Raw genomic sequence first — 27,108 nt, 5'->3', positions numbered from 1 at the left:
TGAATATCCACTTGCAATCCACTGACAATGTCATTGATATAAAGGTTAAACAATATAGGTCCCAATACTGAGCCCTGTGGGACCCCACTTGTAATCCACTGCCTCCTTGAAACTGCCCCACCATACACAACTCTTTGATATTGGACAGCCAATCCTGAATCCATTTGACCAATCTGACATTCAGACCCATGTGCTGCAACTTAAATATCAGCTTATCATGTGGCACTCTGTCAAATGCCTTCGCTAAGTCTAAGAATACGGCAGTATATGCCTTTCCCTCATCTAATGTTCTTGTAACTTTATTATAAAAGGCTAGCATATTGCTAAAACAAGAGCGCCCCTTCACAAATCCATGTTGACTCTCACAGATAACATTACCCTCATCTGCCCAATGCTGTGTATGGTCCGTCACTACTTTTTCCAAGATCTTAACAACTACTGATGACACACAAACTAGCGTATAATTAGACGTTTCCAGTCTGTTACCACCCTTATGCAATGGCACTATCTTACCTTCCTTCCATTCCCTGGGCACCTTTCCCGCAGCCAGACTTTCATTGAAAAGCCATGTCAAAGGCACTGTCAGTTCCCTAGCACATTCTCTCAAAACTCGTGGTGAAATACCATCCAGTCCCAAAGCTTTATTGACATCCATAGTAGTCAGTATGTGGAACACACTCTCCTCGTGTACCTCTAAACCTCAAACCTGCCCTATCCCTCTAGCATTAAAACTGACTCCTCTAGCATGAAATACTCCAATAAAGTGTTCATTGAACAGTTCCACTATGTCCTCTGCATCAGTCACTCTTTTCCCATTTTTATCCCACAATATCATTCTTCCACAGTCATTTCTCCTCCTACTGGCGACATAGCTAAAAAATTCCCTAGGATTTTCTTTGGATCTTAGGGCCAATCTCCTCTCATATTCCAGTTTCGCTTTCCTTACCATACTAGTGACGCTTCTGGCCTGTGTCTTATATTCTTCATGCATCTTCTCTTCACCTGTCTCCTTATATCTCTTCCATAGCCTCTTTTTCGCATGCAATTCCTGTTTAATATTGTTTGTCATCCACTTTACTCCAAATTGTGTCCTCTTCCTCACTCGTGGTATACAACTTACCATTGCTTCTAACAAATATTCTTTCACAATTTCCCACACACTAAAGATATCCAGGCCTTCCAATTCCTCCCTCCATGAAACTTCCCGAAGTTGACATCTAAGACTATTATAATCACCTTTATAATTCCACATAAGTTCCCTCTCGGGAACTTATGTGGAATTATAAAGGTGATTATAATAGTCTTAGATGTCGGGAACTTATGTGGAACTCTTCTGATGCTATAACCAAATCCAATACTCTTGAACCTATTGTTCCCTCTGTTACATGTTGGCTAAAACATTTGTCCCTTATAAATTCTAGAAATTTCATTCCCCTATTGCTACATGCATCTTCCTCTCTCCAATTTATACTACTATAGTTAAAATCTCCCATAACAATCATTCTTCTTGCACTTGCCAACTTAACTGTCTAAACCTCTCCTGGTCCCCATCCTCTGTGCTCCTGGGTCTGTAGCAACACCCCACTAAATATCCTGTCTTGCCCACCTCTACCTCACACCATATGCTCTCAAAATCATTTGTCTCACTGCCTTCCAAAGCCTTCACTCTTAGAGGACATAGGTCATCACTTATCATAAGCAGTACACCACCACCACCATGCTTTCCACTCCTATCCTGCTGAAAAATGCTGTAACCAGCGACTTCTATTCCTGTTATCATATCCTCTTCTGTCAACCATGTCTCAGTGATCCCAATAATTTTTTGGCCAGGCTGATGCTATCTGCTCCACCAATTCCTCTCCCTTATTCCAGTTACTCCTGGCATTAGTATAAAGCATATAAATGCCATTGTTTCTATACCCAGCATTATCCCCTCTAGACTCCACTGTGCTCAGTATTACCTGATGTCGTCTCCCTTCTCCCAAGTATCCATTCCCACAAGAGGCCACCCCTGCTATCATTCTGTAATCCTATCATCCCATAAAATGCTGAAGATAACTTACAGAAAGATATTTTAAATTTAAATGGAATAGCCAAAGATTATGGAATGATAATGTCAACAAAAAAAAAATTAAAAACAATGGCCTTTAAAGGACAAGATCCAATAAGAACAAGAATAGTAATAGATAGCAAGATTTTAGAACAGGTGAATTCATTAAATTACCTAGGATGTGTGATTACATATCAAAATGAAAAAGATATAAACTTAAAAATTGCAAAATATTTAAAAATAACAGGTGCAATCAACTTTATATTTAAACATAACCTAGTTCAAAAAACAAACTAGATTAAAAGTATACAATACATTTTCCCTACCAGTCGTATTGTATAGGAGTGAAATCTGGACAATAAAACAAAAAGACAAACAAAGATTAATAACACTTGAAATGAAGTCTGTGAGAAAAATTGCAAAGTATACTCTATCCAACCACAAAACAAATGAAGAAATTATGAAACAATTAAATCAGGAATCAGTAATAGGAAAAATAAAAAATATCTAAACATCAAGGATGAAACATGTTGAAAGAATGAAAACAGAAAGATTACCAAACAAGTTTTCATTTACGAACCATTAGGAAAAAGAAAACAGGACATCCTCTAAAGATATTCAACAATGACTTCTAAGGCTAGAACAGGCCACTCTAGGCCTAAATTCTTGAAAAGGATGATGATGATGTCTTGTCTTTGTCAGATGTCATCTCCTTCCAGGAGGTTGACTACCATGAGCTTCCACCATGTGCAGTTTTGTGCTTCTCTTTTGCATTCTTCATAGGACAAAAAGGTCCAGTCCTTAATATTTCCCATCCAATCTGTTCTTTGTCTTCTTCTTCTTCTTCTTCTTTTTCCTTGTATCGTTCCTTCTAGAAATGTTTTTTGTAGGGATTCATGCCTTAGTATGTAACCAAGGTTAATGGTTTTCAACAGATTCCTATCTTCTCCAATCATCTCTAATATTTCTAAATTAGTTTTTTTGGCAGTCCATGGGACTCTAAGAATTCTTCTGAGGATCCACATCTCAAAGGCTTTTAGTTCATTTTCACAGTATTTTAATATTGTCCAGGTTTCTGCTCCATATAGCAGTGTTGATCATACATAGCATTTGAACAGCCTAATTTCTTGTTTTTGTGTGAATTTCCCTTGAGGTCAGAATGCTTTTCATGCTAATGAAGGTTGATCTAGCAACTTCTATTCTTCTTAATATTTCCTTATCACACTTTCCATACTCTGTAACTATTTGACCCAAATATATATAACTCTCTACTTGATTTAAGATATTTCCTCTGATCTTAATATTTATATCGGGTATTTTTCCTTTTTTTTTAACAGCATGGTTTTGGTTTTTTGAAGTTGAAATTCATACCTTACTTCACGTATATTCTTATTATTATTAATATTCAGGCCTCCATGGAGTCAAAAGACTCATCTTGGGAGGTCCTTCCTAAGAAACACAAAGTCTCAAAGTCTATCAATATACTCATCGAGGGGAGCTCCCTCCTTAGAAACACAAAGTCTATCATACCACTCCTTAAACCCATTGACTATTCTCGCTCTCACCACTCCATCAGGCAATGTATTCCATGGTTCAACCATCCTCCATGCAAAGAAACCACTCCTCATCCTCTTACTCATGGTTGTCTTTCGTAACTTCCAGGGATGGTTGAACTCCCTTTCAACAGTTTAAAAGTCTCAATCATATCACCTCTCCTTCTTCTATCCACCAAACTCTGCAGTCCACATTCCCTCAGCCAGTCCTCATAACTAACATTGTACAGTCCTGAAACCATCTTTGTTATCCACACACTTTGTACCCTTTCCACAGTTAATTTATCCCCTTCAAATCCTCGGGACCAAATCTGAGAACAATAGTCTAAGTGTGGTCTGATCAGAGTCTTATACAACGGAATGATAACCCTTTTATCTCTGCAGGTCAGTGTCCTTCTCATTATTGCAGAAATCCTCTGTGTTACCTTCACCACCTTTGCAATATGTCCCCTAAATTTCAGGTTTCTGTCAATCATCAACCCCAGATCTCTTTTCTCCTACTTCCTCCAGTATAATTCCTCCCATAGAGTATGCAGTGTCCCATCGATGTTTCCCAAACCTCAAAACTTGACATTTTGCTTCATTAAACTGAAACTCCCCATTCATTTATCTATCTATCTAGCTTATTCAAATCCTCTTCCAGGGCTACCACGTCTGCACTATTACTAATAATCATTCCCAGCTTCGCATCATCCGTAAACAACTGAATATCCCCTTGCAATCCACTGACAATGTCACTGATATAAAGATTAAACAATATAGGTCCCAGTATTGAACCCTGTGGGACCCCACTTGTAACCCTCTGCCTCCTTGAAACTGCCCCACCATACACAACTCTTTGATATTGGACAGCCAATCCTGAATCCATTTGACCAATCTGACATTCAGACCCATGTGCTGCAACTTAAATATCAGCTTATCATGTGGCACCCTGTCAAATGCCTTCGCTAAGTCAAAGAACATGGCAGTTTATGCCTTTCCTTCATCTAATGCTCTTGTAACTTTATTATAAAAGGCTAGCATATTGCTAAAACAAGAGCACCCCCTTCACAAATCCATGTTGACTCTCACAGATAACATTACCCTCATCTGCCCAATGTTGTATATGGTCCCTCACTACTTTCTCCAAGATTTTAACAACTACTGATGACACACAAACTGGCCTATAATTAGACACTTCCAGTCTGTTACCACCCTTATGCAATGGCTATCTTACCTTCCTTCCATTCCATGGGCACCTTTTCCACAGCCAGACTTTCATTGAAAAGCCAGGTCAAAGGCACTGTCAGTTCCCTAGCACATTCTCTCAAAACTCGTGGGGAAATACTATCCAGTCCCACAGCTTTACTGATATCCAGAGTACTCAATATTTCAAACACACTCTCCTCCTATACCTCTAAACTTCGAACCTGGCCAATCCCTCTAGCATTAAAACTGACTCCTCGAGGATGAAATACTCCAATAAAGTGTTCATTGAACAATTCCACTATGTCCTCTGCATCAGTCACTCTTTTCCCATTTTTATCCCATAATATCATTCCTCCACAGTCATTTCTCCTCTTACTGGCCACATAGCTAAAAATTCCCTAGGATTTTCTTTGGATCTTAGGGCCAATCTCCTCTCATATTCCAATTTCGCCTTCCTTACCATACTGGTCACTCTTCTGGCATGTGTCTGATATTTTTCATTCATATTCTCTTCACCTGTCTCCTTATATCTCTTCCATAGCCTCTTTTTTGCATGCAATTCCTGTTTAACATGTTCACTGCCACGCTACTTCAGCATAGTCTGTTCCCGTACGCCGAGCAATTTCACTTCTTTGTTTTCACTTCATTACTGTACTGACCTTCTTCAAGGTCAGTACAGTAATCTCGTTGCCGGCAGTAAGCGTCATATGAGTATACTCATAGTTGGCTTGTGCAGAGTATATACCATCTATGAGAATACACAGTTTTGATGCCAGCTCCACAAGCCAAGCATTTTCACTTCTTCAAGGTCAGTACAGTAATCTCGTTGCCGGCGGTAAGCGTCATACGAGTATACTCGTAGCTGGCTTGTGTAGCTGGTTTACCGACTACGAGTATACTCATAGTTGGCAGCGAACGTGTTAATATTGTTTGTCATCCACTTTACTCCAAATTGTGTCCTCTTCTTCATTCGTGGTATACAACTTACAATTGCTGGTAATAAATATTCTTTCACAATTTCCCACACACTAATGATATCCTGGCCCTCCAATTCCTCTTTCCATGAAACTTCCCCAAGTTAACGTCTTAGACTATTATAATCACCTGCCTTATAATTCCACATACATTCCCGTCTCTTTGATACTCCTACATGTCTATTCATTTTCCAAGTCAAAACCACATGGTCAATCTCTCGAACTGGTGGGAGAGATGTCATCTCAGTTATTATCAACTCTTCTGATGCTATAACCAAATCCAAAACTCTTGAACCTCTTGTTCCCTCTATTACATGTTGCCTAAGACATTTGTCCCTCAAGAATTCTATAAATTCAATTCCCTTATTGCTACATGCATCTTCCTCTCCCAAATTTTTACTACTGTAGTTAAAATCTCCCATTATTCCAATATGGATATTGATAAGATTGCATGCCAATCATATGTATCGTCTCTACTAAATCCCGTGGGAGGTAGAGAAGAGGAAAAAGGAAAATATACATATGGAAAAGAGGCTAAAAGTAAATTTCACATTGGATCTTGGAATGTGAATACCTTACTTCTAAAACTGGAAGATTGGAGATTGTAAAGATGGCGATTTTGAGTTTGAAAATAGATGTTCTGGGAATGGCTAAGGTGAGATGGAAAGGAAATGGAAATTTTAGAACAGAGGATGGAGTGAGAGTAATTTACTCAGGAGGAGAGGAGAAACATCAAGCAGGTGTATATATACCACTGAATAAACATGTGGCAGTATGTGTGGAAGGCTACCGGCAAATCTCAGAGAGAGTTTTGGTGGTAAAGATGAAAGAAAAACCAAGAAATATTTTACTTATTCAGATATATTTACCTACTTGTGATTATGAGGATCAGGAGGTAGAGAGAGTTTATGGTGATATAGAAAAGAGTTTGAAATGTAAAGACATAAAAGATATAAATATATTACAGGGTGATATGAATGCAAAAATTGGAAAAGGAAGGGAGGAAGATATTGTTGGGTCATATGGATTGGGAGTCAGAAATGAAAGAGGATATATGTTGTTGGATTTCTGTAGAAAACATGATTTGACAATTATGAACACTTGGTGTAAAAAACATCCAAGAAGATTGTATACATGGAAAGCCCCAGAGGAGGATATAAATAATAGAAGAAATCAAATAGATTATGCTTTGATAAACAAAAGATATAGAAATAATATAAAAGATGTAACAATATATCCAGGAGCAGACTGTAATACAGATCATATATTGTTATCAATTAAGATGAAAATTAAGTTTAAAAAAGTAATTACAAAGAAACAAAATAAATCATGGAATATAGAGCAGCTGAAAATACCAAATACAGCAAATAAATTCATAAAGAAAGTAGAGGAAGAAATGAAGAAGAGAAATATACAAGTAAGTGATAATGTAAGTGAAAAATGGAAGATTCTTAAGGAAAACATAATTACTGCTACAGAATTACATTTTGCTAAAAAAGAGGAGGAAAGAGAGAAAAGATAAAACCATGGATAACAGAAAGCATTTTGAGAAAAATAACAAAAAGAAACTAGTTAATATTAAATCAGAGGAGGAAAAAAAGCAGTATAAAGACTTGAATAGGGAGTTACAAAGAGAGAGAGATAAGAAGGAAAAAGGAAGAGTGGTTAGATGAAATGAGTAAAGACACAACAGCAAAGGCAGAAAGAAATGGCATAAAAAGTGTTTATAAAAACATGGAGAAAGATACAAAAGTTTGGAGCAGTTAAGAATGAAAGAGGTGAAATTTTGATAGAAAAAGAAAAGATATTACAGAGATGGGAGAAATATCTTGGTAAATTATATGAAGACAGAGAAAGAGGAGAAAATCAAATGAAAGAGTATAGTGGGCAGAGGTTATACATCATGAGGGAGGAATTGAATCTAGCAATTCAGAAGATGAAAGAAGGAAAATCCCCTTTTATAGATGGTATATAGATAGAACTTATAAAGAAATATAGGTGAAAAAGGTATGGAAGAGTTATGGCAAATTATTAACGGAATTTACGAGGGACAAGAATTACCAGAGGAGTTTAGAAAATCAATTTTTATCCCCAATCCAAAAAAGACAGGAGTTTTAGACTGTAATTATTTTAGAATGATAAGTCTTATAACTCACACAGCAAAAATTCAGGCACAAATAATTTTGGAGAGAATTAAGAGCAAAATATGAAAAGAAATGAGTGAAGAACAGTTTGGTTTCCAAACCAACAGAGGAACTAGAGAGGCTATAACTTGTTTAAGAATTATTGTGGATTAAACACTTACTGAACCATAGTGGAACGGGATTTCTAGATTTTAAAAAGGCATTTGATATAGTGTAATATAAAAGGCTCTTTGATATTCTAGAAAATATTGATATTGAGTAGTATGATTTGGAAATCTTAAAGAGGATATATTGGACACAATATTGGAAACAGCATCAGCATGTGTAAATGGAGAGGAAACAGGAGAATTCCTGGTGGAGAGAGGAGTTAGACAATGGTGCATGATATAGTGGTGATGGCAGAAAGCGAAAATAGATTACAACAAATTGTTCAAAGAATTGAAAACTCTTGTAAAGAGTACGGACTAAGGATTAACACAAAGAAGACCAAGATAATGATAATAGGCAGAAAAATAGGAGATAATGCAAAGGTAAGATGCGGAGGAAAAATTTTAGAAGTGGAAAGATTTCAATATTTAGGTAGTTGGATCTCAGAGAAAGGAACTTCAGAGTTGGACATTAGAAATAGAATAGGTAAAGCAAAATCGGAATTTATGGAAATGAAGAGAATTTTAATAAATAAGAATATTAAAATAGGTGTGAGAATTGGAATAGTTAAAGCAACAGTCTGGAGTATTGCAAGTTATGGAAGTGAGATATGGAAAGAATTAATGCATTGGAAATGTGGTGTTATAGAAGGATGGAAAATATCAGCTATACAGAGAGAATATCAAATCAATACGTATTAAGAAGAGTTGGGATGGAAAGAACACTGCTTAAAAACATTATGCAAAGAAAGACCAGATTTGCAGGACATCCGACAAGAACTATATTACAAGGGAAATTCGAAGGGAAGAGAACATGTGGAAGGCCAACCAAAGAGTGGTTTAATGACATCGTGGAATGGACTGGTTAAAGAATGACAGAGGCAACAGACTGAGAGAAATGGAGAAGAGCTGCTCATCTGCTGCAACCCTCTGTTTAGAGGATGCTACCAGATGATGATGAAGTTGAAATTAAGTCCATATTTTTCACATAGTTTCACCGTCTCTTCTAGTAGGTTTTGAAGATCTTTTTTATTTTCAGTTAGCAGTACTATATCATCTGCATATCTTAAGTTGTTAATATTTCTACCTCCTATGCTGACTCCTTTAAATCCTTCTAATTGCTGGAAGATATTCTTCGTATAGAGGTTAAACAATATAGGAGAAAGAACACAGCCTTCTCTGACACCCTTCTTTACTGTAAATTCCTCCAAGGTTTTTCCTGATATTTTTATTGCAGCAGTTTGTTCCCAATATAGATTTATCAGTAATCCGATATCTTTACCATCTACCCCTAATTTTCTGATGCATTCGATTAGTTGTTCATGTTGTATATGTCAAAGGCCTTTGTGTAGTCAATAAAACATAACTAGACTTCTTTCTGCTTCTCTAGTTCCTTTATTTTCCTGAAAACCAGATTGTGTTTCATTCATTTCGAATTTGATTTTATGTTTATTTCATTCTAGGATGATATATAACAGGGGTGGCCAGAGTTTTTGCAGCAAGAGCCCTAGTTACCTACCAGAAATTGTTAAGCGCCACATCCCAAAGTTCTATGTCAGTCATATATGTACACATATAAATACAATATCATTTATAAGGAATAAGGAAAAAAAGTTTTTGAAACATTATATTTATTATTACATATTTTTTTTACATATATTTATATTTTTTTATTTACTCTTTACTAGTAGATTTATGGATTTCTAAGTTAGCAACTAATTTTTGATAATCTGGTTTGTAATTAGTAATTGAACTTCTTATTAATTCTTTCAAATGTTGGTTTGTTAATTGAGAATGATACTTGGATTTTACAAATTTCATCGTTGAATACAGTGATTCAACATCATACGTCGATCCAAAAATTGATAATAAACGATATGCTGCATTTTTTAAATGGCTGTACTTTATGGTAGTTTCACATTTCCAAAATTCATTGATTGAATTTACTGATTTATGTAACATTTTAAGACTTCGTCTTGCATTTCTATTAACTCCATTTCTCCTGATGCCGTTCCAGGAAGTAAGCTTTTTAAAAGCGGGAAACCGTTGTTAATTACATTAATTTCAAATGGATTTAATAGAAATGTGATAGATGGTTTTAATTCTTGTAAGTCTACAAATCGTTCTTCAAAATCATCCAACAGGATGTTTAATTTTGCTCGATAGTTACTGATGGCTGTAGGAAGAATATCACATCCTGAAATTGCTTTTTTCAAACGTGGAAAGTGATTGAATGTCTTTTCACTTATATTTTTTTGAAAAAGTTGAATTTTTTTTTAAAACTAAAAATGCTCTGAATCAATTCTGAAATATTCTTGTCCTTGCCGTGCACCGACACATTGAAATTTTGTAAATGTTCCATTATATCGGTAAAAAACATTAAGTCCTGGATCCATTCGTTGTTTTTTAATTGCAGATATGATTGCTTTTTTATATCTAGGAATTCAATAATAGGCTCCAATAAAGCTACAAATTTGTTCAATACATTGTACGTAGATAACCATCTCACTATGCAGTACAATGATAAATCATTTATTTGTTCATTCAAATCAAGTTCATCAATAAAATTTCGAAACTGACGGTGGTTTTTTCATTGGTCAGAATGAAATTTACAATTTTTATGAATGGTGTAAACGCATGTTCAAAATTAAAGCGTTTTGCAACAAGATGTTCTTGATGCAAAATACAATGAATTGGAATGAAATCAGGAATGCTTTCAACTTTTTTTAAAAAGTCCAATTAATCCTACATTCTTACCCACCATTGCTGCTGCTCCGTCAGTAGCCACACTTACTAATTTATTTTTTGGAACATTTTTAAGAGCAACATCAAAAGCTTCCTTAATATCAATGCCACAAGTACTATCTTTCAATGCTATTAAATCTAATAATTCTTCTCATGTCACTCCGTCCTCAAGAACAAAACAAATAAAAATTGCTAATTGCGGTTGGTCTGTAATGTCAGTTGATTTGTCAAGCACCAAACTAAATGCTACACAAGCTTTTATATCGTTTTTTAATTTTGATAATAAATCCACGTTTATTTCTGAAATTTGACATTCAATTGTATGTCGTGAGGTAGGAATGTCGGTAATTAACTTTAAAAGTTTTGAATTATTAGGGTCCAGTGATTCGATTGTATCAAGAATATTTTGCTTAATAAATTCCCCTTCGGTATAATGCCGTTTTGTACGTGCGATGTTCCATGATATTTTAAAACTAGCCTCTATTACAGTTTTAAATTCTTCAATAAATTTTGTCATGAAGTTAATTTGGTTATTAACTAAAGATTTCAACAATTTAAGCTTTTTAATTTATATTTCAGATTTTTCTAGATATTGAGACGAAAACTCGCGATTCATAATGACGTTTTAAATTCCCTACTTGGAAATTGCTCACTGTTGAACTACAGATGAGGCAAAAAGCTTTACCATTTTTCCCAATAAAAGCATAATCTTCTTCCCATTCTTCCTTAAAATTTGTATGTCCATCAATATACTTCCACTTCTGTTTATTTTCAAGAGTCATGCTGCAAAATATTTTATAATAAAATTTTAAAAATAAAATATTAATATTTAAATCATTTGGAATTTAAATTATTACCTTTTTATTAATATAAGAAGTACGAAATTCAGTAATGTATCTTTTTAAATTTTCGGACAAGGTAATATAAATATAACTACATTGCCAAACAGCATATGAACAGCAAATTTCATCAAGCCACTCAAAAACATTGACCAATTGATCAGCAAAATACAGCTTATTAGGGATGGCAAACAAACATTGATATTTTTATAGAAAAACATCGCTTTTTTTTCCTTTTCTTTGCTTTGCCTCCAGTTTTTTTAAATTATTATCATCATTCAGAAAAACTTTATTAGGTGATTGTGCCATGTCTGCTAGAAAATTAAGAAAAATTATAAATATTTTTTATTTGTTAGTTGAGTCTCAATAAAACTTAAGAAGAGCCACATGCAGCTCACGAGCCTCGGTTTGGCCACCGTCGATATATAACATAACTTTTGCTATCTGACTGATCAGACTGATTGTTCTGTACTCTTCACATTTGGTTGTCTTCGATTTTTTAGGTATTGGTAGGAATGTCGAGTGCTTAAAATCTTATTGCCTTATCATTTAAAGCCTTTAGATATTCTGCCATAATTCCATCCATTCCTGGAACTATTCCTAGTTTCAATTTCCTAATGGCATTTGTTACTTCTCAGGTAAGAATAGTAGGCCCCTCCAAGTCTTCTTGCAATGGCTTATATATTCTGTCATGATCGTAGAGTTCCTTTGAATACTGTACTCATCTATCCCTTATTTATTTTGTCTTTCTCCATTAGGATCTTTCCATTAGTATCTTCAATGCAATGAGAGCCTACTCTTTTGCAAGAGTTGCTAGTTAGCTCCCTAACGTTTTCATGAAGTTCTCTGGTTTTGTGCTTTTTGTCCAAAAGTTCAATTTCCTTGCATTTGTTGTTGAGCCATAGTTCTTTTGCAATCCTACATTCTTTCCTGGTCTCCTTGTTTAAGGACGATTTTTGTGTTTCTTTCTTTCCTCCATCATTTTCAGTATCTTGTCATTCATCAACTCATCTTCTTCTCAAATTGGGGAATTTTTGTTTTACTGCCTTTTTTATGCCCTCTTTAAATTTCTGCCATCTATCCTCATTCTCATCTTTACGGTAAGGATACTTGGTGGAATCAGGAACATTAACAGCAGTGGACTGTGCCAGTTCCTTTAGAAATTTATCTTCTATTTCTTGATTTTTAAAGGAGCCAAGATCAACTTTTTCTATGTGTATTGGTTTCAATGTTTTCTTTAATTTTATTGCTGCTTTAATAATCACAAGATTGTGGTCTGATCCAATAGTCAGCCCCCGAGTGTGTTTCGGCTTGTAAGATGTTATTCCAATATAACCTTTATAACCTTTTTTTAATCATTATATAGTCAGTCTGGTTCCTACAGCTGTCTCCGGGACTTTCCCATGTGTAAAGTCTTCTAGGAGGCTGGCTAAATAAAGTATTTGGTATTACCAGATTGTTTTCTTCACAAAACTGTATTAATCTTTCTCCTCTTGGATTTCTATGTCCCAGGCCCTGGTTTTCCATGCAGGAAGAGATCTTTTCCTATTGTACTTTAGCATTTAGATCTCCCATAACGATTGTTATGTCATCTGATTTAGTGTTGTTAAGTGCATTTTGAATGCCTTCATAGAAACATTCTACATCTTCATCTGTGTAATCAGAAGTAGATGAATATATTTGGACAATAAAAATATTAAAAGGTTGAGCTGCAGTTTTTAATGCAATTACTCTATCACTTATGGGCCAAAATCCAAGTAAGGATTAGGCAATCTTATTTTTTAGTACAAATGCTACTCCATTCCTATGACTGTCTCCACATGAGTATATAATTGAATGACTCTTTTTGTTTATTTTTCCACTGTTAGTCTATTTGACTTCACTGATACCAGCAGTGTCAATTTTCATTGCTTCAGGTTCTTGTATAAGGTTATCTAACTTCCCAGCTACATATAAGGTCCTTACATTCTAAGTTGCAATCCTTAAGATAAGATTCTTGGTTTTCAGACATGAAGGATCAGGAGATACCCTCTCCGGAGGGTTTAAGGTATCTTCTTCATATGCTATTTTCATAGTATCTGTCTTACATTCCCTAGTTTCTTTTTCTTCTTCCCTGTAATGTTTCCAAGAGATAAAAGTTGCAGACGGTCCAACCTTGTCTCTATTGCTTAAATCCATCATGGTTCTCTGTTTCATGGTTTACTTTGCAAGGTTACGTAGTGAGGTTCCTGTCTCTTTCATGGTGACTGGCCACATCTCTGTTTTGTCTTGGAGTGTGTCCGGACTATGTCACATAGTTTGCTGTCATGCCTTCATTAGCATTGGCAAATTAAATTTTGGTCATCGGCTAACTCTGCCATTCCAGTCTTCAAGTGCAACACGGAGGAGACACTCTATATCCTTCACTACAGCATAAAATGCCGATACCCTCAGTTTTGCATGCCATTCGAGACACAGTCCAGGATGTGGCCACTGGTGCACTCTACCAGCTACTTGGAGCCATAAGTGAGAGTTGCATGAGCAGTGGAGACCAATTCCACCCAGCCACCAGATATTTTGATGTGACTGCTGAGCAGGCAGAGGTGCTAATCTACTACCCATACCTTACACCCTATGATGATGTCAGTATCTGCAAAAACTTTGTGTAGTATATTGAGAAATAGGAGTAAAAATGAAGTAGAGAAAATATTATGGCATGAACAAGCTGGTTTAGCCTCCCTACCAGCTGAGGCAGATGAAATAGTAAAACCAAATTGCACTTCTTTTCCATGCTATTCTATGGGTGTTACAGAATCGTATCCAGATTTAGCTTGATGTCACGGCCAGTTCAGGGGTTAATTAGGATTTACAGAATTTCTGACAAATATCTGAGAATAATCCAAGAAATGTATAAGAGAAGTAAAAGTTGTGTTATTACACAGCAAACCACATCCAAATGGTTTGAGATAAGATCTAGTGTCAAGCAGGGTTAGTTTTAATATAGTCATTGATTGGATTATGAGAAAAGCTACAGGTGCAAGAAGAGAAATTAAATGAAATCCTATGTCACAATCAAATGATCTAGATTATGCTGATGACAATTTTGATATAATCGAAATACAATGATATACAAACAAAATCAGAAGATGCTTATAAAACTGCTGAAATGGCTGATCTCAAAATTGTTTTTATTGTTATTGACATCTGACATCCATGGAATCAAAGGACTCAACATGGGAGGTCTATACTCCCTCGTGCCAAAAGATGACCAAACAGTGCCTTGAACCCATTCACAGCTTCTGCACTTACCACACTTTCAGCAGCACCGGCCTTATGAATTTTGCCACCCCATGCAATAGCATATTTTGCCACCCTCATTGTTACTAATATCGACATTACTGGGATTGCAATTAGAAGTACTTGCCATGAGTACTTCAGAATTTTTGGTTTCAGTCCTTTCGCCTATTTTCTCTTGTACTATATTAGCTGTTTCAGTTTTTAGATATTTATGCAAAGCCCTGCTTTGTTTCTGAATATTACATTCTTTTTCCGATTTTCATTTGCGATTTTCTGCGCCTGATAGTTTTTTTATTCTTTTATCAAACATGTTGGAATGTTAAAATTCTTTTAAAATTCAAATCCTAATAACTCTATCAAAAAAAGTATTATTAATAATCATGTATTTATCTATTTTGATTCTATTTCTTTAATTGGTTTACTCTTCCATTATCTCATAATGATCGTTTGGCCTCATTAATTAAATGAGATTTACCCTCAGGTCAAGGTTAGCTCATGGCCAACAATGGAATAGAAATTAAATGAAAGATTATTATTATTATTATTATTATTATTATTATTATTATTATTATTATTTGACACCTCCAGGGAGTCCAAAGACTCATCGAGGGAGAGTGTGCCAACAGCATCGAACGATTGTCCCCTTCCAACTACTAACCGCGCTCAAACTTACTTAACTGAGCCATTAGTAGCAGAGGCTCTACCAATCGACCAACGGCATTCATATCTGATGATGTGATGTCATCAGATATGAATACTGATAATGGGATATTAAATGCAACATAATACTATATTAAGTTTTAAAAGAGGTAAACCGTGAATAGACATATCGGTACACAATAAATAATGGAAAAAACTCACGTAGAAAGATTATTTATTAGTATAATTTTCGCCTGTGACGCTTTTTGGAATTGTCAGTTAGTGTTTAATTTTGAGCTTAATGTACTGAAGATGCCTGTGACACACAGGCGAAAATTATACTAATAAATAATCTTTCTACGTGAGTTTTTTCCGTTATTTATTGTGTACCGATAATACTATATTATTTTAAATAATTATCATTTTTAAAAAATATACAGTACAATGAAGTTTTATTATGTAAAAATTTAACTAACGACATCCTGAAGTCTGGTTTCAACAGACAAGATATAAATGACTTTTTTATGATTTATTTTTGTATAGTTTAGGCCAATTTTGGCACCCCGCAAAACTTGTCTCCCTGTGCAAATGCACGTGTTGCACCATTGGTAGAGCCGGTCCTGATTTTCAGGCAATGCATTCCACTCACCTATCACTCTCCATACATAGAACCTGTTTCTTACATTCCTGCTCACACCATTTCTTATACTACTTCCATCGATGCCTCTAATTCTACCTTAACCTCCCTCTACTCCATGAAATATTCCCACAGTATTCTGGTACCAACCCCTCAGTAACTTACATATCTCAATCATATACCCTTTCTTCTTCTATTCACAAGGCACTGTAAATTGCATTCCATCAATCTCTCTCTTTTTCTCGCTATAAGCAAGATATCCACTAATGAAGCATTGCATTGCACTGCTTCATTAGTGGATAAGAGCACCTGCAGCATAAAGCACCTACAGCAATCCCAAAAGCATCATCCTTGTTTTCACTCTATCCAAAGCCTTGGTGGAAATGAGAGTGCCAAGCAGCCAAAAAAATCAAGATTCATTTGATAATGCGAGCCAACTTTTCCAAAATTTTCAAAACCACTCCTAAGATACTGATTGGTTAATAGTTGGTAATCCCATTGCACCACCCTTGTGCAATGGAATTACCATACATTCTTTCCACTCCTGCTGAATCTGCCCCATTCTGGGACTCAAATTATATAGCCTAGTTAAAGGAAGTCAGTTATGCTGAACACTTTTTAGCACCTGTGCTTTTATTCCATCAGCCTATATTGCTGAATTCTTATTCATTTTGCACAACAGCTGTAATGTGTCCTCATACACCTGAATCTCTTTATCTCGTGAAGAGGTTGCAGTGAGCTTAATATTGCATACACCAGCTTGATAGCTTTTAGCAAAATGGGCACTTATTAGTTGAGCAACCTCTTCTGCATCAGTCACCCTCACACCATCTGCATTCTGAGAGTTATTCTTTCATATTCATTCCTTCCTTTATTTGCAGCATATCAATAGAATTCTTTGGGGTTGTTTTCAGCTTGCAGAGCAATTTCTTTTCATACTAATATTTAGCTTTCCGTACAACAGTTGTAATGCTTCTGGCCTCTTGCTTCTAATTTTTATAACGGATGTCATCCTTATGCACACAGTATTCTTCCACATCATCCTTTTCTTATGAATCTCTTGTTTGATAAGATTACTCATCTATTTGACTCCTACTCTATTTATTCTTTGAACTTTCGGGACGTATTCTGATATTTTGTCATTTAAGTATTTTTTAAATGCTTCCCATCCATTGTTGATATTCTTTCCATTCGGCATCCATTACCATTGCACCGAACTCAGTATGCTCTTCAGTTGGTCATAATTTTCTACTTTGTAGTTAGGCATGTAATCTTTTCTGAATGGAACACTCATAAACTTAGCCACTTCCCAAGTAAGTACCACATGATTACTACCACCAACCAGAGGAAGAATAGTTACATCCTTAACTGAAACACCCTATGACACTATAATCAAATCTAACACTCTTTGACCTCAAGTTCCTTCTGTCACATGCTGCTGGAGAAAGTTGTCTTATAACAGCTAAATAAATTCAGTTTCATTCTTCTCGTGAGATTTTACTGCTATCCAATCAATGTTTGGATAATTACATTCCCACATCACTAGCAAGCAATCCACCATGTCTGTAAGCAACACCTCACCATGTATTTGAACTTGCTAGATTCCACCTCACATCAAATGGCTTCTAATATTTATAATCAAAGTTTTCAACACTAACTGGATTCAAGTCATCTGATATCATCAGCAGCATGTCCCCCTCTTCTCCTATCCTGTTTGTAGTCTGCATGACACAGTTGTACAATTTGCAGATCTCTGTTCTTCTCTAGTGCCTTATATATGGAGACATCTTTCAACACATTTGATGGGTCCAAACTGAATGAAGGCAAAGTCAAAATCATTCTGTTGTAATCATTTTCATGATGAGATACCATTCCCATCATTAAGACAGTTACATAACATTGTCGCTCTTATACACATATTCTCACTATTCTTCCTATTATAATTTAGTTTGCCTGACTCTCTGTGTTAGGTCTCATACCAGTTATTAGTTTTTCATGACTCCTGATATGAAATGCATTCAAGTATAGGCCTTCCCTCTTATAGAAACCCAATCTTCTCTGAAATTCACTTTGCACATCCAAAAACTAATATCCATTCCTTCTACACAGCCTACACATCAAACTATTTGCCAATATAGCTCTTCTTAATTTATTTTTGTCATATTGAGTTAATACGCTTACGATTTTCACTTTCTTAGTAATATGTTTTATTTCCTCCTACAACCTTTTCATGTTCTCTCTCATACAAATACCTTTGCCGGCAAAGGTTGGTCAATTGGTAGAGCCTCTGCTACTAATGGCTCAGTTAAGTAAGTTTGAGCGCTGTTAGCAGTTGGAAGGGGACCAATTGTTCGATGCTGTTTAGCACACTCTCCCTCAATGAGTCTTTGGACTCCCTGGAGGTGTCAAATAATAATAATAATAAATACTGAACTTATCGATAGTTAAGTCATTACCACTTACTAAAATTACAATCTCTTTTACTTTTCTTTTCTGTTTTTCAATTGTGCTATATTTTTAATTTTTGCTCTGGGAAAAATTATTATTATTAACATCTGACCTCAACAGAGTCAGAGACTCGTTGTGGGAGGTACACGCTATTGCACACAATGTTCATCCAACCATTCTTTAAACTGATTCAATGTGTCCACATTCACAATACACTCAGGCAATGCATTCCAGCCGCTTTCCATTAAAAGAACCTGCTCCTCACTGCTCTGCACACCCTCCTTTTACCAGCGATGACATCCTACATCCTATGATGTATCCTACAGTTACCAGCGATGACTTTTTGTTCTGCTCTCCCATTCTATGAAAATTTTCTTCCATGTCAGTCTAATAGCAACCCCTGACCTAGCTTATATATCTCAATCATATCTCCCTCTTCCTCCTTTTTCAAGGCTTTGCATCTTACATTCTCTCAATCTGTCCTCATACCCCACAATCCAAAGACCACTGACCATCTTTATGAATCTTCTCTGGATCCTTTCCAGTATATCCTCATCACCATGAAAACGCAGTGATCAAATCTGTGTGCAATAATCCATATGAAGCCTGATCAAGGCCTTATTCAATGGCATTATAACCTCTCTATTTCTGCATGTCAAGGTCCTCTGCATAATTGCCATTATCCAATGTGATGTCTTCACAACATGTGCAATGCGGTCCCTGAATTTCAGGTTCTTGTCCCACACCACTCCTAAATCTCTCATTTCCTCTACTTTTTTTAAAGTTTCCACACCAAGTGTATACTTTGCATTCCATTGTTGCTTACCAAATCTCAAAACCTTATACTTTGCAACATTGAAATGACAGTTCCACTTACCTGCCCATTCGTGCAATCTATTCAGTCCTCTCGTAAAGCCATAGCATATGCTTGACTCTGCATTGCTCTACCCCAATTTGCAATCTACAAATAGCTGCATATTACTAGTTAAACCCATCCCATATATCATTAACATACAAATTGAAGAATAATGGTCCCAAAACTGACCCCTGTGGTACACCACTAAAGGAGACTTGATATTTCATACATTAGAAGAGTTTTTTTTTTTAAAAAAAGAAATCCCTCTCAATAATATCTTGTCAGTTGCTACAGATGGTGCTCCAGCAATGGTAGGGCTCTATCATGGTTTTATTGCATATTTCAAAGAGGCAGTGCCAAATGTATTCACTGTACACTGTGTGATTCATTGTCAACATTTAGTTGCCAAATACCTGAGTGATCACCTACATAGGTACATTAGGGAATTACAGCAGTAAACAAAATCAAAAGTCATTTATTGAATGACAGATTGTTTGGACAACTTTATATTGAAAATGATTAAGAATTCGGTTGCTTGCTGCTCCACATAGAAGTTCATTGGCTATCCAAGGGTGGCTGTTTGAATTGATTTTATAAACTTTTTGACTGAGTGCTACAGTTTTTAGAAACCAGAGATGATTCTTTATGAGCCAACTTGATTCACTTCAAAAGTGACATAGCTTATTCAACCAACTTGTTTAACAAAGTTAATAAAACAAATCTACAGCTCCAAGGAGATGAGCTGAATTTAATAAAAACAAAAGCTGTTATTTCTGTGTTTGTGTCAAAACTTGTCTGTACAAATGAAACTTAGGATGAGGAGAATTCAATCAGTTTCCAAATCTATCAACAGTGAAAGAATGTGATGAAGACGTGCTCAGCTATTGTCAGCACTTGGAGGCTCTCCACTGTGATTTCAACCAACAATTTAAAGGTATTCTTGAAATGAAAATAATAAAATACACGATTTGGTTTTGGATCCATTTTCAAGTACAAACACAGAAGAATTTTTATAATTACAAGAACAACTGACAGAAGCAATAACAAATGAGGAATTGAAATTAAAATTCAAAAATGGGTACCAACTGTTATGGTTGCTAAAGCAGATGCCCATACTTTATCCTGGACTGTGGGCTGTAGTAAACAATTTTTAATCGAATTTTCATCATCATATTTAGTGGAACATGGGTTCAGGTGGTCACAAATCTTTTAACTAAAAAAAGAAACCAACTGCAAACAGCTGATTGTAGTGATTTAAGAATGCTGCTGACAAATATAGAGCCAAATATCAATAAATTGGTAGCAGCACACCAGGGTCATCCTTCTCATTAGGATTGTTTTTAATATTACTGATAGTTATTTACTATTTTATGTGCAATTTTATGTTTGTTTTCTTAATTTTGATAGTGTTATTAAATTTGCAGCTCCAACTTGTCATATGTTTACGTGCAATTTATGTTTCTTTTGTTGATTTCAATAAATAGTTTTAAAATTTCAATTACAAGATCTCTTATTTCCAAACTTTAAAAATCTCTACAATGCATTATAAAATGCAAATTTGTTTCTGTATATATCTATGATAAATTTAGTTTAATCCTTTATCCCAGTGAGAGCAAACAAAGTTTGCACCTGAAAATATCTTCAGGACTGAATATAGTGTTGTACTATCTTACCTGGGTAAGTAGTACAACATCAGGCAACTCGTAGCAAAGGTGGAGCAAGATACCAATACTCCTATCCCAGTATCTCCCATAATGCAAAACACATCTCCTTGTGGATATGTATACTGTTATGCATTAAGGGATTGGCCACTACCCAGACTAGTTTCGACCTTTATTGAGGTCTCTTCAGTGGAAGCCAGGCCCAGAGTTGGAGATACCAGACAGAAGCAGTAGCAAGGTCATCTTTACCTATAGGAGTTGCCAAAATGTTTGCCACCTTTTTTTTTTAAATTACTCTGGATTATGAGAAAGATGTTGAAAGTTTATTTTTCACTAGGTAAGACTATGATAAATTTAGTTTAATCCTTTATCCCAGTGAGAGCAAACAAAGTTTGCACCTGAAAATATCTTCAGGACTGAATATAGTGTTGTACTATCTTACCTGAGTAAGTAGTACAACACCAGGCAGTCCTGAAGATATTTTCAGGTGCAGACTTTGTTTGCTCTCACTGAGATAAAGAATTAAACTAAATTTATCATAGTCTAACCTAGTGAAAAATAAACTTTCAACATCTTTCTCAAAATCCAGAGTAATTTAAAAAAAAGGTGGCAAACCTTTTGGAACTCCTATAGGTAAAGATGACCTTGCTACTGCTTCTGCCTGGTATCTCCAACTCTGGGCCTGGCTCCCACTGAAGAGACCTCAATAAAGGTCGAAACTAGTCTGGGTAGTGGCCAATCCCTTAATGCATAACAGTATACATATCCATAAGGAGATGTGTTTTGCATTATGGGAGATACTGGGATAGGAGTATTGGTAGCTTGCTCCACCTTTGCTACAAGTTGCCTGGTGTTGTACTACTTACCCAGGTAAGATAGCACAACACTATATTCAGTCCTGAAGATATTTTCAGGTGCAAACTTTGTTTGCTCTCACTGGGATAAAGGATTAAACTAAATTTATCATAGTCTAACCTAGTGAAAAATAAACTTTCAACATCTGTATATATCTGTTTGGTTGCTTAAAACTCGAGAATTGCTGATCCGATTTTCACATGATTTTCTTTTATATGTATCAGGTAGAGCTGGTCGAGTCATAGAAAGTAGTTTCCAGGGAGGTGCTGAATAAATTTTCTTTGGAGAAGGGGAGGGGGGTGGTAAGCTGAATATGTTTGGTTTAAATGGACTGATGGTTTAAATGAAGCTTTCTGGTTCATCTTTGTTTACCCAAGTTATGTAGTGTAGGAAACTGATGATTCATATACAGATTTTGGCTGATGGTAGACAGTGGGGTGAAGTTTAGGAAACTATGCAAAAATGGATAAAATTTCACAAAGGATCATTTAGTTGTTGAAAAATTCTGTAGCAAGTCGACAAGAAAAGATTTTATTCTTAAAGAAGTTTTTATTCACTCATGCTTACAAAAGGTTGTAAACCTAGAGTACATTAGTACCATGAGTGTGCTAAGGATATTTTTATTACTTTTACATGGCTCTACCATGTAAGGCACAACTGATGTCCATTTTTTTACAATGGATAGTGGTGAGAAATTGCATGTAGATAACATCCTGTGTTAGTTGATTCCCTGTAGACTGAGAAGTTGAGTGTATTTTATTCTGATATCTCAACTAGTGCATCCAAAATGGTAAAGATCTCTTTCTTTCTAATTCAACTGTGAATTTAATTCAGGATTAATGTTCAGGAAGGTGATGAAATCTTCTAATTATGAAATAGTACCAGGCCAGATGACAAAAATATTGTCAACATATCTTCGTCAAGTTTTTGGTTGTATTCCTTGATGTGGGAGGGTTATTTTTTCAAACCAATCCATGAATAGGTCAGCACACATAGAGGAAAAGGGAGAGCCATTACCAGTCCTTTCTGTTCAAAAAGATTTTCAAATCTTTGAAATATTTGAATTGCTAAATGTTATTACTTGCTTTATAGTTTTGAAGTGAAACAAACGATTTCATGACACTAGTCAAAATAAAAACATAGTTTCTATTTAACATCTTTGTTTGTGGTTTTATACCAGAAAAACTAAAAAGGTATATCAGAAATTGAGGCATAAGATGTGAAATATGATACGTATGAAATGGATTGGCACATGACAAACTAGTAGTTAAATTGGAACAGATGGGTTGGATAGTATGAGGTTTGATGATGCAAAACTGGGAAGGGAAATAGTTAATAAAAGTGATTTAAATAAATTGGTATTGTGGGCAAAGGATAATGATAGTCAATGTTGCAAAATGTAAGGTCATGCACTTCGGGTCGAAAAGGTTGCATTTGGTGTTTCATATTGATGGTACTTGTTTGCAGGAAATTGATGGGACTTGGGGATAATAAAGGAGATGAATTGGTGGTGCTGATAGCATCAACCTGGCCAAAGATTATTGAGATCTCTGAGACATGGTTGATGGAGGATGATATAATAACCGGAATTGAAGTGGCAGGGTACAGCATTTTTCGGCAGGATAGGAAAGGAAAAGGTGGTAGTGGAGTACTGCTTATGATAAGTGATGACTCGTGTCCTCTAAGAGTAGAGGCTTTGGAAGGCAGTGACACAAATGGTTTTGAAAGCATATGGTGTGAGGTAGAAGTGGCCAAAACAGGATATTTAGTGGGGTGTTGGTATAAACCAGGGAGCACAGAGGGTGGGGACCAGGAGATGTTTAGACAGTTGTGCTTGGCAAGTGCAAGAAGAATGATTGTTATGGGAGATTTTAACTACAGCAGTATAAGCTGGGAAGAGGAAAATGCAAGTAGTAAGAAGGGGATGGAATTTCTGGAATTCTTGAGGGACAGATGTCTTCGGCAGCATGTAATAGAGGGAACAAGAGATTCAAGAGTTTTGGATTTGGTCATAGCATCGGAAGAGCTGATAATAAGTGAGATGACATCTCTCCCACCAGTTGGAGAGAGTGACCATGTGGTTTTGACTTGGACGATGAACAGACATGCAGGTGTATCAAAGAAAAAGGGAACGTATGTGGAATTACAAGGCAGGTGATTATAGTAGTCTTAGGTATTAACTAGGGGCAGTTCCTTGGAGGGCAGAATTGGAAGGCCAGGATATCATTAGTGCTTGGGAAATTGTGAAAGAATATTTGTAGCAGCAATAGTAAGCTGTATTCCACAGGTGAAGAAGTGGACATAATTTGGTGTAAAGTGGGTGACAAATGATATCAAACAGGAACTGCAGTTGAAAAAGAGATTATGGAAGAGATATAAGGAGAGGGATGGAGGACAGATACATGAAGAATATGAGACACATACCAGGAGAGTGACCAGAAGGGTGAGGAAGGCAAAAATGGAATATGAGAAGAGATTGGCACTAAGATCCAAAGAAAATCCTAGAGAATTTTTTAGCTATGTGGCCAGAAAGTGGAGAAAACATTGCGGAATAAAAGTGGAAATAGAGTGATTGATGCAGAGGTCACAATGGAGTTGTTCAATGAGCACTTTATCGGAGTATTTCATCCTGAAGGAGGTTTTAATACTAGAGGGATAGGGCAGTTTCAGGGTTTAGAGGTGCAAGAGGAGAATGTGTTCCAAATACTGTGTACTCTGGATAACAGTAAAGCTGTTGGACTGGATGGTATTTCACTATGGGTTTTGAGAGAATGTGCTAAAGAACTGACAACTCTGTTGACCTGGCTTTTCAATAAGTCTGGCTGCGGGAAAGGTACCCAGGGAATGGAAGAAAGGTAAGATAGTGCCACTGCATAAGGGCGGTAGCAGACTGGAAGTGTCTAATTATAGGCCTGTTTCTGTGTATCAGTAGTTGTTAAGGTCTTGAAGAAATTAGTGCTGGCCTATATACAGCATTGGGTAGATGAGGGTAATGTTATCTGTGAGAATCAACATGGATTTGTTAAGGGGGCGCTCTTGCTTTAGTAATATGATTGCCTTTTATAATAAAGTAAAGAGAGCAGTTGATGGGGGAATTCTATATGCTGCCATTTTTTTTTGGATTTTGCAAAGGATTTTGACAGAGTGCCACATATAAGCTGATAATTAAGTTGCAGCACATGGGCTTAAATGTCAGGTGAGTCCAATGGATTCAGGATTGGCTGACTGATAGGTATCAGAGAGTTGTATATGGTGGGGCAATATCAAGGAAGCAGAAGGTTCCACAGGGCTCAGTACTGGAACCTGTATTATTCAACCTTTATATCAATGATATCATCAATGTATTGCAAGGGGACATTCAGTTGTTTGCAGATGATGTGAAGCTGGGAAGGGTTATCAGTAATAGTGGAGGTGTGGCAGCCCTGTAAGAGGATTTGAATAAACTTTTCAGATGGGCAAATGAATGGGGGTCTTGGTTTAATGCAGCAAAATGTAAAGTCTTGAGGTTCAGGCTCCATCAATGGGAGGATGCATACTCGATTGGAGGAGCTGTATTGGAGGAAGTAGGGGAGACAAGAGATCTTGGGGGGGGGGGGGTGAATGATTGATACAAAACTGAAATTCAGGGAGCATATTGCAAAGGTGGTGAAGGTAACTCAGAGGATTGTTTCAATATTGAGGAAGACGCTGACCTGCAGAGATAAAAGAGTTATCATTCCGTTGAATAAGCTCTAATCAGACCACACTTAAACTATTGTTTTCTCAGATTTGGTCCCCAGGATTTGAAGGGGATAAATTGACTGTGGAAAGTGTACAGAGGCAGATAACAAAGATAGTTTCAGGTCTGTACAATATGAGTTATGAGGATCGACTGAGGGAATGTGGACTGGAGAGTTTGGTGGATAGAAGAAGGAGAGGTGATATGATCGAGACTTTTAAACTTTTGAGAGGCATTTACAGGGTAGACATTGGAGAGTTCTTTCACTTGGTGGAACGACAGGAAGGAGAGATGACAAGGGGGGGGGGGCATCCCTGGAAGTTACGAAAGGAGGCTGTGAGCAAGAGGGTGAGGAATGGTTTCTTTGCATGGAGGGTGGTTGAACCTTGGAATGCATTGCCTCAAAGAGTGGTATGATAAACTTTGTGTTTCCTAAAAATGCTCTTCCACAATAAGTCTTTTGACTCCATGAAGGCCTGGATAATAATGATAATAATAATAATGGTGAACAAAGAGTTAAAGTACAGAAGGCATGTTGAACATGTTGGTAAAATAACTCAACAAATTACTTGGATGTTGAAAAACATGCTAACAAGTAAAGATAAGGAAGTTATTATTCCTCTTTATAAGGATGCAGATTTAGTCATCTGGGTTTCTTGTGAACCAGGAGGTGGTCGAAAAGATTCAGAGATGAGCAACCAAGATTGACAGGTCTGAGGAGAATACTCCCTATGAGGATAGGTTGAAGGTTTGTGGGTTACAAAGGATACAAATTGTATAATATAAGCACATATTCACAAGAAAGATATTTAATTACCCAAATATTTTGGTCTGAAAATTGCAGACCAACTTCAGTGGCACTACAAGAACAGTTTTAAAAAAATACAAGGTGGAATACTAACAATAGATCATTTATAAATAGAATAAGCTGCGTGATGTTATATCACTAAGTATTAAAGGGAAATATTTTTAAGCAGAGACATGACTGAATAAAGATATTAAAGATAGTCTGCAATTTTCAGACCGAAATATTTGGCTAATTAAATATCTTTCTTGTGAATACATGCTTATATTATACAATCTTTATGTCACAAGTATCCTTAAAATATCAAAGGTTACCAATTTTAGTTGATAGGTGGAAAAGAGGGACATGATAGAAACGTTTAATATATTAAGGAGGTTTTATAAAATGGATTGAAGTGAAATTTTTTCAATATTTTCATGTATGGAAACTAGAGAACTAGTTTCCATACATGGAAGTTGTGTAAGAGTGTGGTTAGTAGGGATATGCAGACCAGATTTTTTGTGTGGAGGTTTCCATATTCTTACTGCAGAATCCCCATTTTCCATGTAATACCTATACCCAATGCATTCTGCAC

At 36.1% G+C, this 27,108-nt stretch overlaps 1 protein-coding gene across 1 annotated transcript in view; it reads left to right on the top strand.

The window, feature by feature from the left end:
* Nucleotides 1–27,108, top strand: part of LOC150096673 (twitchin-like) — a 2,440,784-nt gene that overhangs the window by 1,658,463 nt on the left and 755,213 nt on the right. The window lies entirely within an intron of this gene.

The sequence above is a fragment of the Typopeltis vanoorti genome, chromosome 18, assembly GCF_054136105.1.
Source record: "Typopeltis vanoorti isolate ZY-2024b chromosome 18, IOZ_Tvanoo_1.0, whole genome shotgun sequence".
In the NCBI taxonomy this organism is placed as follows: domain Eukaryota; kingdom Metazoa; phylum Arthropoda; class Arachnida; order Uropygi; family Thelyphonidae; genus Typopeltis; species Typopeltis vanoorti.
The sequence above is the reverse complement of the archived record's forward strand: the minus strand, read 5'-3'. Positions and strand labels throughout refer to the sequence as shown.